The sequence below is a fragment of the Marmota flaviventris genome, chromosome 5 (assembly GCF_047511675.1).
Source record: "Marmota flaviventris isolate mMarFla1 chromosome 5, mMarFla1.hap1, whole genome shotgun sequence".
In the NCBI taxonomy this organism is placed as follows: Eukaryota; Metazoa; Chordata; class Mammalia; order Rodentia; family Sciuridae; genus Marmota; species Marmota flaviventris.
In genome coordinates, this window is record NC_092502.1 from 29285769 (window position 1) to 29304155 (window position 18387).

The following is an 18387-nucleotide window of genomic DNA, read 5'->3' on the forward strand; positions in this document are numbered from 1 at the left end:
GGAGAGCTGTGAGAGTTCCCCGGGAGTGCGCGTGGAGTGCCAGTGGAGTTCGGGCAATAAAGTAGTTCCTGTTTGAACCTACAAGTGCCTTGTGGCGGCTCGGTTATTTTGTGCCCAGCCAGACTGCGGCACCTGGCACCACATAAAAATAAATTTTAAAAAAGGCATTGCATCCATCTACAACTAAAAAAAATAAATAAATAAAATTTTTTAAAAATTTAAAAAATAGTTGTGTTATCCAGGGTAAGTTCTAGAGTTTCCTGGGGATCTGATTCATATCTTTTAGATAGGACTATTGAGCCGGTCCTATCCACCTCAATTGTGAAGAGATAATAGACACAAACATGTTTCCTAACTTAAGAATACAGTCATTCTCTGCATAGCAAAGGTTTAGTTAACAGCAGAGGGTGTATGCAATTGTGGTCGCATAATTTTTTTTTTTTTTAGAGAGAGAGAGAGAATTTTTTTTTAATATTTATTTTTTAGCTTTCAGCGGACACAACATCTTTGTTTGTATGTGGTGCTAAGGATCAATCCTGGGCCGCACACATGCCAGGCGAGCGTGCTACCATTGAGCCACATCCCCAGCCCCTCACATAAAATTTTAATAGGGCTGACAAATTCTTATCACCTAGTGATGTCCTAGTTATTATAACCTCATGGTGCAAAGCATTCCCCACACATCTGTTGGTGGTGCGGGTGTACACAAATCTACTGTTTCACCAGTCATCTAAAAGCATAGCATATACAATTGAATACAGTTTGTAATGCTCTTTAATGACAATAAAAGATTATTTTATTGGTTTATATATTTGCTATACTTTCTTATCATTGTTTTACAGTGTATTCTTTCTACTTATTAAAAAAAAAAAAAAAAAGCCAGGCATGGTGGCCCATGCCTGTAATCCCAGCAGTTATGGAGGCTGAGGCAGGAGGATTGGTATAATTCAAAGCCAGCCTCAGCAGAAGCAAGACGCTAAGCAAGTCAGTGAGACCCTGTCTCTAAATAAAATACAAAATAGGGCTACGGATGTGCCTCAGTGGTTGAGTGCTCCTGAGTTCAATCCAAAGGAAGGAAGGAAGGAAGGAGGAGGGGAGAGAGAGAGAGAGAGAGAGAGAGAGAGAGAGAGAGAGAGAGAGAGAGAGAAAGAAAAGGAGAAGAGAGAGAGAAAGAGAAAGAAAAAGAGAGAGAAGAAAGAAAGAAAGAAAGAAAAGAAAAATTTACTGAAAAACCATATGCTATGTTATACCAGAGCAGGCTCATCTTGGATTTGCCAATATCTCTATATTGTATCATTTTTCTATTTTGCTTGATTTAAATATATATATATATATATATATATATATATATATATATATATATATATATATATTTTTTGGTGTAGATGGACACAACCCAATGCCTTTATTTTTATGTGGTGCAGAGGATCAAACCTGGGTCTCGCCCTGCTGGGCAAGCACTCTACAGCTGAGCCACAATCCCAGCCCTATTTTACTTGATTTAAACTTGTATTGTTTTGTTCATTATGACCCCTATGTGTACAAAATTCATAGTGTTGCTAGTAAGCGGCCAGATGGAAACAAATTTAAAAGTGATTAAGCCCAAAGAACTTAAAATCAGCATACTACAACATACATACAATGTTTATAGCAGCTCAGTTCACAACAGTTAAGCTATAGAACCAACCTAGGTATCCTTCCACAGATGAATGGATAAAGAAAACGAAAACGTGGTATATATACACAATGTAATAATACTCAGCCATAAAGAAGAATGAAATTATGACATTTGCCAGTAAATGCCTAGAAGTGGAGACTATCCTGCTAAGTGAAATAAGCCAATCCAAAAAAAACAAAGGCTGAATGTCCTCTCTGATATGCGGATGCTGACTCACAATAAGCAGGGTGGGGAGAGAAGAATAGAAGTTCACTGGATTAGACAAAGGGGAATAAAGGGAAGGGAGGAAGGATGGGAATAGGAAACACAGTAGAATGAATCAGACATAACTTGCCTGTGTTCATATATGAATAAACAGCCAGTGTCATTGCTGTTCAGCCAAGCATGTCCTGTTCCAACACAGCTACAAACCCGAAGAACAAGAACAAAGTGGCAGAAGCTATGAAGGGATCTGCTTCATTGGAGGCGACAAGATGAACAAAAATTTGAGAAGTGCCAAAAATTCGAAAAGACACAAAGAGACTTCCAGTGACCCATATGAAAGACAGAGAAACACCTCTCAGCACCAGGAGAGTTGGGGGTCAACGCAAAAACCCTGTTGAAAAAAGGCTGGTCGCAACTGCAGATGTTGAATTGACTTCTAGCTCTGGGCAGTTTCAACAATTCAAGAATCGTTGCTCATTACACAATGTGAAGGTGAGAGTGTAAAGGCGCCTGAAGAACTTTGGAAACCCCTAGATAAGCTGAGAGTAGAAGCAAGTTGCCTTCCAGAACAGACCTAATGAATGGAACCTCCCTCTTCTGGATATAGACTTTGATCCACAAGAAGACCAGGTTCATGCCAGATTCCAAGGCTTTTGGTAACAGGATAAGTCTTGCCTGGGGGCAATGTTGCAGGCTCCATACTGAAACCCTTAGTGATCAAGGGTAGTGAGAACCCCAGGGACACAAAGCATATCAATAAGCACTTGCTATCAGGTGGCATGCAGAAGGCATGCAGGAACCAGGGTGCTTTACTACTGAGCTACATCCCCAACCCTTTTTTCTTTTTTATTTAAGACAAGGTCTCCCTAAGTTGCCAAGACTGGCCTTGAACTTGCAGTCCTCCTGCCACGGGGCATGCACCACAAAACCCAACTCAAACACCATCTCTTTGATCCAAACAATGGATCAAGTAGTTATAGCCACTTTTAAGACCTAATACCTGAGGAGGACCTTTGCCCAGGCTATTGCTGCAACTGAGGAAGATACTGAGAACTCACTCATGCAATTCTGGAAGGATTGCAACATCTATGACTGCATCAAGAATCTCGCTTGGGCTTGGGGTGATGTCACTGAGGAGCATACGAATGGCATCTGGAAGAGGACTCCCCAGAGGTTTGTTGATGATATCAGAGAGTTTGTCAAGGATGAATATGTTGCAAAGATCCACAAGGCTGTGGTGGAGATGGCAAACAACTTTAACCTGGGTGTGGATGCCGAGACGACATGGGGAACTCCTAGAGGTGTTTCCCGAGGAACTAGCCAGTGCGGAGTTGTTAAAACTACAACACAACAATGCATAGCTAAAGAAGAGGCAAGAGAAAAGGAAACTGCAAAAGAAAGAGAACCTTCAAGAAAATCCACAGTGAAGGGTTTGGCAGAAGCTTTTTACAGACCTCAACAAGCTCCTCAATAAGTTGGGAAACAAGGACCCCAACACTGAAAGGTTGGAGAGGAATGCTCATGGTACATTAAGTGCTGATAGGCAAATCTATGATGAGAAAATGAACAAACCAAGCAAATCACCACGAACATACTTCTGCAAAGAGTAAACCTATTGAAGATGACCCTAGGGCAGGTCCTTCAGGAATGTTCCAGAAGGATGCCTTGTTAGCACAGTTCCATGCATGATACTGAAGCCAGACTTAAAATTAGGTAGTCAGTGTAGTTAGGTAAATCGGGACTAATATCGAGTGAAATCTAAAATGGAGGCCATGTTGAGAATGAATTTCTGGAAAAGCTGAGCAACTCTCGGAATGTTAATGAAGCCCAGGAAACAGCCCCAACAGATTTGAAGACAGCCCATCCCAAAGAAATGTTAATGAACAGCAAACTTGACTCGGAAATGCCCAGATTACTTCTTTGGCCCACCTGTGTCCCAACCCTTCCCACCTACATTCCACCACCAAAAACTATAAAAAGGGGAACACATTCGCCCTTCAACGGATTCCACCTCTTGGGTTCCCTTCTTCCTCCTTTTTTCTGCTGTCCTTTAATAAACTTCTAATTTTCCACTCTGACCTTGCCTCGGCGTGCTTCTCTGGTGTTATTCTTCAACATTGGGGAAGCAAGGACTCGTCACCGGTCAACAGCGGTAACAATACTGCCCCAGAAGACCTTCCAGTGGGACAAAATGAGGGGATAAAAGAGTTCTTGACCCTATGTAGGCCTCGGCTAATGTGTATGTGTGTGTGTGTGTCTGTGTCCTAGTTTTTAACAAAAACAGTTTTTTAAATATTTATTTTTTAGTTATAGGTGGACACAATATCTTTATTTTATATTTATGTGGTGCTGAGGATCGAACCTAGTACCTCAGGCATGCTAGGCAAGCACTCTACCTCTGAGCCATGACCCCAGCCCAACAAAAACATTTAAAAAAAATTTTTTTTTTTTTAATTTGGATTGGGGATTGAACCCAGGGGCATTTAACCACTGAGTCACACATCCTCCACCCTTTTTATTTTTTTTGTTTTGATACAGAGTCTCACTAAGTTGCTTAGAGCCTTGCTAAATTGCTGAGGCTAGCTCTGAACTTGAGATACCCCTGCCTTAGCCTCCAGAGCCACTGTTTTAAAAAAAAATTTTTAATTAATAATAGAAAAAAACCGCGAAAAACATTTTTATACCATTGTACATGTTTGTGTCTTAAGCTGTGTTATTAAAAAAGAATCAAAGAGTTTTAAAAAGCAATAAATGTTACAATTTCCTAAAAGTATACATCTTACTGTAACTTTTCTAATTTTTTAGATTGACTTGACCTTATATTTAAGATGATTTTATTATTAAAGAAAGAAAATAATTTTATAAATTTAAGGTAGCCTATATAGAGAGTGTTTATAAAATCCCCAGCCTGGACAGTAATGTCCTAAGTCTTCACATTCTCTCTCTAATCCCTCACTGACTCGCCCACAGCACTTCTGATTCTGCAAGCTCCATTCATGGTAAATATCATATATACGCATACCATTTATTTTTATTACCATATGTTTACTGTACCTTTTCTTTTTTTTTTTTTTTAAGAGAGAGTGAGAGAGGGAGAGAGAGAGGAGAGAGAGAGAATTTTTTGATATTTATTTTTTAGTTTTCGGTGGACACAACATCTTTGTTTGTATGTGGTGCTGAGGATCGAACCCGGGCGGCACGCTACCACTAGAGCCACATCCCCAGCCCTACTGTACCTTTTCTATGTTTAGATGCCTAAATACTAGTGTGATTCAACTGCCTTTGTATTTGGCACAATAACATACCCTACAACTTTGTAGCCTGGGAGCAATAGGCTATATTCCACACAGCCTAGGTATGTAGCAGGCTATCCCATCTAGGTTTATGGAAATACACTCTATGCTGTTCACACATGTCGAGATCACCAAAGGCACATTTCTCAGAATATGTCCCCTTTTTAAAGTATTGCATGACCTACATAGGTAGATTCTAAGATTCAACAGTTTTGAAACAGAGCCCCTTTAACATTAAAAGCAATTTCCTGATCATTGGTTTTCTGCACCCTGCGTTTCCTCCTGCTGAGAATGGAAATTGAGAAGCTAAGCCCTGGCCCAAGTGGACTTGAAGGAAACTGAAACTGAGACATTTCTGACTGGTACAGCCAAGCTAAATCTACCTTTGTAATTTCCTGGGTTTTGTTTCTATAAAATAACTGCTTATAAAGCACTGGTGGACATAATTCAGCTGTTCTCCCCTGTTCTGGCCAAAAGTGCAAATAAATACCTTTTTTTTAGAGAGAGAGAGAATTTTTTTAAATATTTATTTTTAAGTTTTCGGTGGACACAACATCTTTTATTTTATTTTTATGTGGTGCTGAGGATGGAACCCAGCGCTCAGCGCATGCCAGGCGAGCCCGCAATGGCTTGAGCCACATCCCCAGCCCCAACTTTTTCCATCATTTGTTTGTTTTCTTTTGTAGGCAACTAAATTCAGCCAACTGGAATCCAAACAGGTCCCTTGACTTGGCAGCCAGTAAGAGTTTCTCATCTACATAACAATTAAAAGCATGAACTGATCTCTCAACGGAAAGCAAGTTTATAATATTTATCAAAAATTTTAAAAATCTGCATCACTATTTAATCTGGAGTTTAAGTTTTAGAAAACAATCTCAATGCTCTGCTGTAAAGATTAAAAACAACCTAAATGTCGAACAATAGGTAATTAGATAAGCAAATTATACTATTGTCATGTAATGAATTTGATGATGAAGTTATTTTAAAATGACTTAAGAATATTTAATTGCATAGAAAGATATTCATAATAAATTAAGTTTTGATAAAATAATAGTTGCAATAAGTTTCCATTTATTGCAAATAAAGTATATGTTGGGTTGAGGGTATGGCTCAGTGACAGGGTGTCATGTGTTTAGCATGTGCAAAACCATGGTTTCCACCCCAGCACCAAAAAAAAAGCAAAGAAACACAAGTATAAGTGTTCCATATAAGTTCTCTATAAATATTATTGTTGCTGGTGTTATATAATGAAAGAATGATGTATTAGAATAATGTTAATGTAGGCTATCTTTGGATGGTAAGATTATGGCTTTTTTAATCTCTCGATTATCTTTAATGAACAACTATTATTTTTGCTGTAAGAAAAACAAAAATAATGAGAAAGTAATCTGTGGGTTTTGAGTGGGCAGGAGATGCTAGGGATTGAAACCAGGATTTGGGTTTGGTTTTTTTTTGTTTGTTTGTTTGTTTGTTTTTTAACCTTTTGATTTTTAAACACACACACTTTTTTTTCCTAGTAGATGGACACAATGCCTTTATTTTGTTTATTTATTTTTATGTGGTGCTAAGGATTGAACCCAGTGCCTCACACATGCTAGGCAAGTGCTCTACCACTGAGTCACAACCCCAGCCCATGAAACCAGGATGTTGTACATGCTAAGCACGTCCTTTACCACTGAACTCCACCCCGACCCCTACTCTGTTTTTAAGCCTGCCTTCGATATGCTCACTGCTTCTCTCTCTAAAGTGACCTTTCTGCCCAAATCAGATGTCCTCATATTGCTGAAACTCCCTAGCAGAAAATAACCTGTTTCATGCCAAGTGGTTAGAAACTCCTTATTTCCTCTCCTATGGAGAGAAGCCATCCTTAATTCTAGTGGAGGAATGCCAGGCACTGAGAGAGGCCTTAGGAGCATTGCTATGGAGGAAGAGTGGTTGTCATTACAGCAGTATTCCTGGCAGTAAGCTTAAAGTGCGACTACTCTCTGGGAAGGCAACACTGCATACCTCTCCTTGACCCAGGCCAGGCAGAGCTGGAACATGCCAGCAGGTGGCAGTATCTGACCATTCCAGCTCCCCTGGGGGGCAGCCTGGAGATCTTGAATTTTCTCTTCCTATAACCAGAGTTTAAATCAAGACCCAGAGAAGGGAGGTAAGGAGGTCTGGAATCTTAATCCACTGTTCAGGTCTGAATCACAGTATCATGCTGTCTCCCACACAGACACCTTTGGATGGGCCAATGTGAGGAGGAAAGGGCCTGGAAGAGTGCCCAAAAGATGAAGTCACCTTTATGTTTGCTTCCTTCCAGGGTTTGTTTCCATTAGCAGGTGAGGCTGTGTGCTATTCCTCAATATAGGGTTTTTTATTTGTTTTTTGCACATAAAACACAGTGTTGGGCTTCAAGCTGCCTCTGTATTTCAAATTATTTTCTTGGGACTGATTCCTAGAAGTGAGATAATCAGCTCAAAGAGAATGAGCAGTAACTACATTTCTACTTGCTGTTGAAGCTCAGAAATTTACAGTCAAGAAAACCTGAATTTTTTTTGGGGGGGGGGGGGGGTGCTACTGGGGATTGAACACAGAGTGCTTAACCACTAACTCATATCCCCAACCCTTTTTGTGTTTTATTTAGAGACAGGGTCTCATCAAATTGCTTAGGGACTTGCTAAGTTCCTGAGGCTGGCTTTGAACTTGCAAACTGCCTGCCTCAGCCTCCTGAATCACTGAGATTACAGGCATGCACCACCATGCTCAGTGGGAACCTGATTTTTAACTCTGACTCAGTCACTTGGACTGAATTTGCACAAAGGTGATAATTCCTTTGAACTTCACTTATTTTTACAGCAAATTAAAAATACTGATACAGCTGGGCATGGTGGCTTTAATCCCAGTAACTTGGGAGGCCCAGGCAGGAGGATCCCAAGTTCAAGACCAGCCTGAGCAACTTAACAAGACTCTCAGCAACTTAGTGAGACCCTGTCTCAAGATGAAAAATAAAAGTGTACTGGGGATATAGCTCAATGGTAGAGTGCCCCAGGATTCAATTCCCAGTACCACAAACAAATAAAAAGGAACAATGATGTGGGCTGAGGGTGTAGCTCAGTGGTAGAGGGCTTGCCTAGCATGCATAAAGCCCTCAGTTTGATCCCCAGCACTGCTAATAATAATAATAATCCCTTCAGTTACAATAGATTCCATTCTCTCTCTAAATATTGTTCCAGTAATTCTCCCTTTTCAATTTTCTACCCTCTATCTGAACATTCCAATTAACATACAAATGTGCTGTCTTCAATCGTAAAAAAAGAAAGAAAAGCCTTCTCTTGACACCAATTCACATTGTTCCTTTTTCTTGCTAGCCTTTGCAGCAAAGCTCCTGAAATAAGTAGTTTATGCTTGTTATATTAAATCAGTTCCTATTCAGCCTTTGCCCCCAGCATTTCACCACTCACTCTTCACAGCTAGAGAAATATCGACCTTCTCACTGCTAAATCCAATGATGGACTCTTGGGTCTTGTCCTGCTTGACCTTAAGGCAGCACTGATATAACTACCATACCCTCATCCTTCAAGAACATTTTTTCATTTGCCTTCAATGCTCTCCTGAAGTGGTTTCCTCCCATCTCACTCTTTCCCACTCACCTTTGATGAACCCTTCCCTCCGCCCCAGCTCTTAATGAAAGAGTGTCTCAGATTTGGTTCTTAGTTCTCTTCTCCCAAGAGGATCTCATTTCCTAAACTCCAGACTTATCTATCCAACTGCCTACTTGACATCTCCTCGTGTCTAACAGAAATCTTAAACTGGTCAAAAACTGAACTCCTGATCTTTCCCACTTCTACCTTCAAAACTGCTCATCCTATAACCTTGTCATCTCAGATGATGGTAACTCCATCCTTCCAGTGGCTCAGGATCCAGCAAATCTTTCTGGACTCCTTTCCTTCTTATCTCACATCCCGACCTCTGGGAAATCATGTTCAGTTGACCTTCCCATATATCATCTCCAAGCACTTCCCACTACTTACATCTATACCACTCTAGCTATGTTAGTCAGCTTTGCATCATTGTGACCAAAATACCTGACAAGAACAGCTTGGGGGGGAAGGTTTATTTTGGCTCACGGTTCTAGAGGTTTAGTCCATGGTTGGCCAATCCTTTGCACTGGTCCCAAGGTGAGGCAGAACATTACAGCAGAGGGCACGGTGGAGGAGGGCATGGTGGAGGAGCGCAGCGCCATTCATGGCAGCCAGGAAGGTGGGAAGCACAAGGAGGAACCCTTCCAGGGCACACCCCAGTGACCTACCTTCTCCAGTCATGCCCCACCTGCCTGCAGTTACCACCCAGGTAATCCATTCAAACCAGGATGGATTAATTAGCTTACAGCTCTCACCATCCAATCATTTTACCTTCAAACTTTCTAGCATTAACACAGGAGCTTTGGGGAAACATCTCACACCAAGACCAGATCAAGATCCAGGAAATCATTCTTGACTCCTCTTTTGCTTATCTCCACACCCAGTCCTCCAGGTAATCATGTTCAATGGACCTTCAAATATATCATCTCTAAGCATTCCCACCACCTCCATCTATACTGCAGTGATAAGTGACCATCATCTCTTGCCTAGACAACCTGTAAACCTTCTAAAAAATCTCCTTCCTACCTTGCCCCTCAGTGGTATTTAGTATTCTCAACAGAAAAGTCTTTGGTGGCCCTTTTAAAAGTATGTCATATCATATATATATATATATATATATATATATATATACACACACACACACAACTCAACAACAAAAACACAAACAACTCTTTCAAAAAATTGACAAAGGACTTAAATAGACATTTCTCCAAACTGACACACAAATAGCCAACAAGCACATGAAAAGGTGCTCCATGTCATTAGTAGGTAAATGCAAATTAAAACCACAATTAGGACTGGGGCTGTAGCTCAGTGGCAGAGCGCTTGCTTAGTGTGCGTGAGGCACTGGGTTTGATCCTCAGCATCACATAAAATTAAATAAATAAAATTAAAAGTATTGTTTCCAACTACAACTAAATATATATATTTTTATATATATTTAAAATAAATAAAAGCATTCTGTCACCTACAACTACAAAAAAAATTAAAACCACAATTAATACTATTTTTTAATGATTAGGACAACAACTTTAAAAATGAAGTAAAATACAGGTGTTGGATTAGGGATATAACCTAGTGGTAGAGCACTTGCCTAGCATATCAGAGGCCCTGGGTTCAATTCTCAGTGCTGCAAAAATAAAAATCAAATAATACAAATGTTAGCAAGGAGGTGGAGAAACTGGAACCCTTGTACATGCTGGAGGGAATATCAGATGGTACAGTTACTGTACAATACAGTTTGGTGGTTTCTCAAAAAGTTAATCATAAAGGGCTGGAGATGTAACTCAGTAGTAGAGCATTTGCCTAGCACATGCAAGGCCCTGGGTTCCATCCCCAGCACCAAAAAATAAGTAAATAAATAGATACTCTCCTGCTGCTCTGCCTCTCGCTGTCTCCACTCCAGCCACATTGGCCCCTTGCTGCTGCTCGATGCATTACCCAGCTGTTTCCTTTGCCTGAAATATTCTTTTCCATGGCTATCTGCTCAGTTCCTCATTTTCTCCATGTCTTTGTTCAGATCTCACTTTTTCCCCCCACAATTTTTATTGGTGCATTACAATTATACATAATGGCAGGACTTGTCACATATTCATACATTTTTTTTTGCCCAGTATTGTTCCCCAGTATTTTCCCTTTCCCTTCTCTCCTCCCTCTCCCCAGTTCCTTTCCACTATTCTACTGAACTTCCTTTGATTTTTCATGAGATCCCTCCTCCACCTTTTCCTTTTTCCTTTCTAGCTTCCACATATGAGAGAAAACATAAGACCCTTGTCTGAGTCTGGCTTATTTCACTTAACATAATGGTTTCTAGTTCCATCCATTTTCTTATAAATTACATAATTTCATTTTTTCTTTATGGCTGAATAAAACTTCACTGTGTATAGACACCACATTTCCCTTATTTATTCACCTGTTGATGGACAGCTAGACTGGTTCCATAGTTTGGCTGTTGTGAATTGTGCTGCTATAGACATGGGTATGCATGGATCACCATAGTATGATGTCTTTAATTCTTCAGGATAAATATGCAGGAGTTAAGGTATAGCTGGGTCATGTGGTGGTTCCATGCCCAGTCTTTTGAGGAACCTCCATACTGATTTCCGTAGTGGTTACACTAATTTACAATCCCACCAGCAGTGTAAAAGTATCTTTTCTCCACATCTTCTCCAGCTTTTATTATTTGTATTCTTGATCACTGCCCTTCTGATGGTGTAAGTTTTGATTTGCATTTCCTTAGTTGCTAATGATGTTGAACATTTTTTCATATATTAAATCTCATTTTCTTATCAAAGCTTCTGCCTAATATCCTACATAATACTGCAACTTCACCTGTCACCTTTGGACTCTTTACCTGCCTTTCCTTCTTTTTGTCCACAGCCCATATCATCTATTACTGTATTGTTGTATTTACTTATTGTGTGTCTACTTCCCCCCTGCTGGGCTCCCCAAGGGCAGAGATCTTTGTTCATTATTAAAGTTCCTAAAATAGCTGGGCACGGTGCAAACCTGTAATCCCAGCAGCTCCAGAGGCTGAGGCAGGAGGATCAAAAGTTCAAAGTCAGCATCAGCAATTTAGCAAGGCCCTAAGCAACTCAGTGAGACCCTGTCTCTAAATAAAATACAAAAACAGGGCTGGGGATGTGGGCTCAGTGGTTAAGTGCCCCTGGGTTCAATCCCCAGGTTCTAAAATAGTGCATAGGGCATAGTAGGTGCTAAATACACACTTATTAAGAGACTGTGATGATTAAATGTGACACTGTAAAATGCCCACAGTAATGCCTGGCCCATAGAAAATGCTCAATAAACGACTGTACTATTATGATGTTTAAGTAGATCTTACCTCCATCCTCATGGGGTCCAGTCCCCTCCCATTTATTTATTTATTTCAATTGCGGCTGGGTCTCACTAAATTGCTGAGCCTGGCCTCAAGCTTAGGATCCTCCTTCCTTAGTCTCCCAGGTTGCTAGGATTACAGGTGTGTGCCACCATGCCCAGCCAGCTGCTTCAGATCTCATGAGATTGTTTTAATTTCTGTTTCTCACTAATTTTCATTCTTCTTTCTCGTTGCACCTTAACGTCACCCTCTCATTCAGAGGCCTAGGTTAGGCTGGATCCACCTTCCGTGGGCCATCCTAGCCTTTCATAGTTACACTCTTACAACACCCTGAACTCCATTGTAACAGTGCAATCCTCTGACTTTTCTGATAGTAGAAGCTCCACCAGGTCAGGTCAGCGACCCCTCGGACATGCTTGACCCCTCAGACATGCTCACTTGGGTCTCCTAGCTCAGTGCGGGGCATGCAGCAAGTGCTCAATAAAATGGGGGAATGGAAAAATGAAAGGACATATTTTCCAACCAGATCTCCTTATTGAAAGGCTTAGAGTCTTTGGACTAGGGTCATATTTCCAAGGATAGTGCTTTAAAGAAGCTAAACTGAAGTTGTGTCTTGCCTAAGGAGTCTCCGCAGCTGAGCCAGCATCCCAGGGCTAAAGCTGGGAATCTTTCCTCTAAGGGAAAATTTCCGAGGGGGCGGGGAATTGTACTGCAGGCGTCTTTCCTCCTCCAGGAGATTTTACAAATCCTCTGGGGCGGAGGTAATAATTCTCTGTTCCCTCTGGATTCCCAAATAATTTGTTCTTAGTTTTTCAATGGATTACAATTTTTGGTCTCCTTTTCTACCTACCCGCCCCCCTTGCACTTCCCAGAGACAAGCACAAATAAGCGTCTCTCTGGAATCACTAACTCCACGTTTGAACCCTGACTCCACAGCTGTGTGACCTTGGTTAAGAAGCTGTCCTCCTCTGGGGTCTCCTTCCTTGGAAAGTGATAACGCCATTGACCGGATGGGGCCATTGAGACAGGAGATCTGATCAGGCTGCTCAGGTGCTGGGCCGCAATTCTGGCAAATCTCAATTTTCTGTTTCTCAACAAAGCTTTGGCGAGTTGCCGAAATTTGGGGGAAAGTGTCCAGAACTGCGAATCGGGAGCTCTGACTTCTAGCCCGGGTGACCTTGACCAAATCCCCCTCCCCTCTCTAGATCTCAGGTCAGGGGTCTGGGAACTGACTGAGGTTCGAGGTTCTCCCGGCGGGCACCACCCCCAACCCCAAGCAGGAGACATTCTAAGATTCCAAAAGCCACTGAACTCGGGGGTGGGGGTGGGGGTGGGGGTGGGGGCGGGGGGCGGAGGAGAGGAGGCCGGGGAGCCCGATTGGCCTCCGCTCGCCACGTGTCGCGCGAGGAGCCGCCCGCGGTCCGCCCTGCCCATCCCCGCGCTGCGGCTGCTGCTGCTCAGCTAACGGGCTCCGACCCAGCGAGCTCCGCGTCCGCGCGTCTGTCCGTCCGCCGGCGACCCGGAGCCTCCACCGCGCGGTGAGTGGGCTGAGGTCGGAGAGGGGAGTCCTGCCCAAGGCTGCAGGGACAAGCGACAAAAGCCCAGTCCTGGACTGATCGGAGCCCCCCACTGGTTCTGGGTAGCGGCGCGGGCAGCTGGGGAACCGCTGGGCTCCGGGGGAAGGAGGGCGCGGTAACCCGAGAGTGGCTCGGGCTGGGTGTATCTGCGGGAGCCCAGGAGCAAATCCAAGGCTGGAGGCGGAGAAGCGCCGGCGGACTGCCCCCCTGCTGGGGGAGGGGGAGGGGAGGGGCGCCCCGGCTCTGCAGAGGGTGTGGTCCAGGGCCGGGGTCGCCGGGGCTGGGAGGGCTGCTGGTCCTGCTGACCTTTTGCGGGCTTGAGGGAACTTTGAAGGCACAGGGCTGGGGACAGCTGGAGACAGATCTAAGGACTTTCAGGGAAGGATGTGGCTGAGGCCAAAGACTGAGAGTATGAAGAGTGGACCCCTCGAGCTGCTTATAAAATGGCCTGTGTGTGGCATTGGGGGGGCGGGGCTGGTGCATACTTCAGGGCTCTGGTGGATCCCCACTCCCACCCACTCTGGGCCCCTGCTTACCTATGAAGGCCTCTCCAAGGGCTCTTGTGCGGTGGTGGTTTCCTCATCCTTCTTTCTGCTTCCCCTAAGTACAGTTCTATGCCTTCCCAAAGTTCGGAGGCTTCCGGTGCCTCCTAGAATGCTGGCAGGGGAGTAAATTACCCCAAATCCAAATCCCAGGGCCACCACAGCTTGCAGAGTGACCTTGAGCCAGTGGGTATCCCTCTCTGAGCCTCCATTTCTTTCTCCCAAGTTCAGGGCTGATAAACCTAGCCCCTTTCAAAGGAAACAATGGCTATAAAAATGGATTTATTTGTCAGCTGCCAAGACCCATTCACAGGTTTGGAAATCTTGATTACAGGCTTGAGATGCCTGGGCCAACTCTTACAGGCCCTGGAAGGGGAAAAGGAAGCAGAACGGAGTTCTTTGGGAGGATTTGTCTGCTTTCTCCCTCCCCTTCTTTTGTCTAAACTCTGGTGGGTCTTCCCTGACAATTCCAAATTTGGGCATATGGCTCCCGGGTTTGTGGAAGAATTCCAGTTTCCCCTCTAGAATCTGTCCTTTCCCTCCACTACTCCTTGCCCTCTTGACCAAAAAAAAAAAAAAAAAAAAAAAACCCTTAAAATCACTAGTCCTCTGGGCAGGATGGCGCATGCCTGAAATTCCAGAGGCTGGGGAGACTGAGGCAGGAGGATCTCAAGTTGGAGGGTAGCCTCAGCAATTTAGCATGGCCTTCAGCAACTCACTGAAACACTGTCTCAAATTTTCTTTTACTTAAAAAAAAAAAAAATGCTAGGGGGAGCTGGGAATATGGCTCAGTGGTTAAGCACCCCTGGGCTAAATTCCTGGTACTAAAAAAAAAAAAAAAAAAATCACTAGTTCCAGTAGGTTACAGTGGCAATAGTACAAGTCTGTAATCCCAGTGACTCAGGTGGCTGAAGCAGGAGGTTCAAAAGTTCAAATCCAGCCTCAACAACTTAGCAAAACCCTTAGAGACTTGGAAAGACCCTATCTCAAAATGAAAAAATAAAAAAGACTGGAGATGTAGCTCAGTGGTAAAGTGTCTCTGAGTTGAATTCCAAGCACACACACCAAAAAAAAAAAAAAAAAAAAAATAATCAAATCACTGACCCCAGATAGGATTTCCTGGCCTGCTTAGCCTTTCTAGGTGTATCTGCCATTTTAGCCCCTATAGACCTTGACCTTCTATCTGGCAGGCCCAGAGCTCTGCAGAGGACACTGGCCTGCTGCTAGTAGAAAGCTGGCTTACAGTTCCAGATGTGTTAGAATCCTTGGAGAAGCCCCTTGACTCTGGGCTTTTGTTGCCCACTAGACTGCTGTGAGATCCAGGGCTGGTGTTCTAGCATTCAACCATTCTAAGATGTAAGATTCTGGGAACTGGGTGGGGCTGGGCAGAGAGGGAGGCAAAAGCTTCCATCCCCTCTGCAGCTGTGATAGTCACTCATCCATCTTCCTCTGCTTTCTTTCCTTTGTTCCCAAGGCACCATCCGCTGGGATACAGCAATTATTTGTGGTTTCTGGTAAGGGCTGCAGCTGTTACTGGGGCAGAAAGTGGATTGAGTGTGCGGAGGAGAGGGCTGCCCTGAGGAGTCCAGAGCCTGGTCTTTTGAGGTGGATCCTGGGATGGGTGGGGGTGGGGAGACCCTGCAGTGCTGGATGGCTGCCAGCATCTGGAACATCTGCACTGCAGCACCCAGAGGGAACCCTGGAATACCAGGCTCTAGCCTCACACCCAGCCTCTGTCCTGCGGCTAACCAGCTAGCTGTCCTGGGCACACCCACTGCCCTCTCTGCTTTAGCTCCTTCCTCTGTAGAGGGAAAAGACCTGTGCCGGGGGCACCCAGCTGGTAAATTGAGTTGGGTTTGTGTGGTTCTTCTTGCTGTACCATTCTAGTATATCTTGAGGAGGCCCCGTGGTGTCTCTGGCCTCACCCCCAGCCTCTCCAAGATACTTACTGGGTGGGGAAAAAGCACAGGATGTGGTCTCTACACTGATTCTTGAGCACACTCCCCCCCACACACACACCTCAACTGCCAATGGAGAGGAAGTGTGTGGGGGTGGGGGTATCTTTATGCTTATATAGTTCCTGGCTTGGCTTAGAATCCAGCCACATTCCCATCTGCATTCCCAGTATCCTTTCCGCAGGGACTGGCTCTAGAGGAATCACTGTCCATGACTGTTCATGGATTTTTTTTTTTTTTTCTGAGCTTCAGGTCCCTCATGTACAAGAAGGGTGAGGCTGATACCTTCACGAGTGGCAGATATGAAAGTACCTTGTACTTTCATAGAGTGCTCTAAACAGAAGCAAGTGTTGCTGTTATAATCTGAGAAGGGTGTGGTGCTTGAGAAGACAGGTGACCTGGGCCTCAGGTTCCTCATTTTGTAAAATGCCATCTTTATTCTCCTTAAGTAATAACCATAAAAAGGTATAAACCATTATTAATTGAACCCTTACCATTCTCCAGGCCCTGGCTGATATGTCAGGTGCTGTTACTATTTATGCCCATTTTGCAGATGTGGACGCTCCAGCCCTCAAAAGGGGGAAAATAAGGAATAACAATCACAAACTCTTTATTCTAGTGCTTTCCATGTGCCAAGTGCACTGCTAAGTGCTGTACTCCTTAATTCTTTCACCCCCACCATAACTCTTGAGGTAGGGGCTGTTTCTACCCCCATTTTCCACATGAGACAGGTGCACAGAGGTTATGCCTATCCTGGGCTGCGTGGTTACACATAGTGTCAGGGCTTCAGTCTCAGGTAGTCTGGCTTCAGGCTAACCTGAAAGACACTACATTTGCTGCCCTTTACAAAAGTGACCTGAGCTGGGATTCAAACCCAGGTCACACCATTTCCAATGCTGGGGAAGCCATATGATCTCCCCGGGCATTGTCAAGCTGAGAATCAATGGTTCTGGGTCAGGAGGGCAAAGACACTGCTCTCTAAGAAACCTGAGTGCCTGGAGCTGGGGGGGTGTGCCCAGGCCCAGGGCCAGGGATGGCATTTACCCTCGATGCATCCGTGGAGGCTCCTGGAGGGCAGTAGGCTGCTCCTGGTGTCTTCCTGCAGATTGGGGGTGGGGGGGAAACCATCAGAAAAGGAGGAAGGGAAGGGTCTAGATTTTGTGTGTGTGCTGCTTGGGATGGAACCCAGCGCCTCACCCATGCTAGGCAAGCGCTCTATCACTGAGCTACAATCCCAACCTGGGAAGAAGGTAGATTTTATAAAAACCAGGGCCTTCCAACACACTCTGGATGCACTGAAGATAATATTCTGGAATACGGGAAGAGACTGTCAGACTCTTAATGTGCTTTTTTTAAAATTGATTTTATTATTTTTTTTAAATATACCACAACAGTGGAATGCATTACAATCCTTATTACACATATAGCGCACAATTACATGTACTTTTAATACCATATTTTTAAAGTATATTTTTGTTCATCATGCTAAACGCTATTTTTTCTTTTGTCACTGGTGGTGTATAGAATCCAAAAAATTTTGCAAACTGCTATATTAGACTGCCAGTTCCGTGGAGACAGCATTCTCATCTGTCTCGTTTTCTCTTCTGCCCCCAACTCCTACCAGTGAGCCTAGTTTGTTGATAAGTATTTTTTTGAAAAAATGAGTCCTGGGTTAATCAGTAATGTTCCTTATGGAGTTGGCCAAGTTGCCTAATCTCTCAAGTTCTTTTCCCTTTGGCTGTAGAATTGAGGAGTAAAGCATGGTTTGAAAACCACTAATCTAGACTATTTCATTTTTATTTATTTTTTCCTGTGACTTTTCAAAGACATCACTAACGGAAGCTTTTAGAGCTACTTCGGGCATTTCACTTGACAATTGTAAAGAGCCACCTCCGCTTGCCAAGGGCAAGATTTAACCTCTCTGGGGAGCTTAACAGAAAAGCATATAAAGTAAATATAATAATTTTCAAAAAAGGGTAAAATCATGACTCACCCAGATAGAAAAATGATCTTGAGCTAAAAATTTTATTGTCCTTATTAATCAGTGATAAAAGCAGGCAGGTAACCTGCTCAAAAGAGAATTGTAAATGCCTTTATATTGAACAGAATATGCAACTAGAGGTAAAACTGGTTTTTCCACTTGAGGGGGAGGGAAGTCCATCTCTAAATAGT

The 18387-nt window shown here is 43.4% G+C and overlaps 1 protein-coding gene across 2 annotated transcripts in view; it reads left to right on the top strand.

Annotated features, from left to right (window-relative positions):
• The first annotated feature begins 13571 nt into the window (after nt 1-13571).
• Anxa6 (annexin A6) overlaps nt 13572-18387 on the top strand; it is a 51223-nt gene continuing 46407 nt past the window's right edge. For both annotated transcript variants that reach the window (XM_027954787.3, XM_027954788.3), the window contains exon 1: nt 13572-13679. The gene's annotated coding sequence lies outside the window, so the exon portion shown is untranslated. The remainder of the gene's footprint in view (nt 13680-18387) is intronic.